Raw genomic sequence first — 756 nt, forward strand, 5'->3', positions numbered from 1 at the left:
CGGTTGGCTCTTGGGGTTTAAACCTCAGCGCCCGGACGGTTAACGGCAGGCCGGGGGCGTGGGAGCGTTGTGCGCCTGCGCAAACTGCGGGGCCACGAACCGAAAACTGCGGTGCTCTGGCGAGCCCGGCGGCCAGAGTTGGGGCGGCGGGCGGACTCCGGCGAGTCGGGTAAGTTGGGCTGGGACGGCGAACGGCGGGGCGCGGGGAGCTAGGGGCTGCCCGCCCGCTGCTGCGAAAGCCCGCGCTCCTTTCCCCACCGCTGGCATAGGGCAGAATTGCGGTGTTCCTGTCCTGGTTTCCAGGCTCACCCTGGCGCCATCGCGACCCTTTGCATTCGTGACAGATCCATGCTGTGTGTTTCCTTAGACTCGTGTGACCTGTGGGGTGCTGAGCAGAGGGTGGCCGCAGCCCCCCGGGTCACAGTGTGTGCCGAATTCCCATGGACACCGCCCGCCCCATGCTTTGTCTCCGCGGTTGAGCTAGTGGACCGAGCCTTTGGGGCCTGTTGGAAGCCGGGGACAGGTGCCCAGGGAAGGAACCGAGCTCCCGGAGGCCGTCGGCGTCCTCGTCATAGCCAAGCCCACGGCCAGGTGGTCCGACTGCTGTCTTGGTGGTTCAGAAGAAAAGTCTTCTCAACTCTGATTAGACCTGGTGCGCACTTCTTTTAATAGCTTTTTAGGAGGAGTTCAAATCAGTGTTTTTGTTTGTTTGTTTGTTTGTTTGTTTTGAGTTGGAGTCTCACTCTGTCGCCCAGA

This window comes from Carlito syrichta, unplaced genomic scaffold (assembly GCF_000164805.1).
Source record: "Carlito syrichta isolate Samal-C Ts95f unplaced genomic scaffold, Tarsius_syrichta-2.0.1 Scaffold309859, whole genome shotgun sequence".
NCBI classification, from domain to species: domain Eukaryota; kingdom Metazoa; phylum Chordata; class Mammalia; order Primates; family Tarsiidae; genus Carlito; species Carlito syrichta.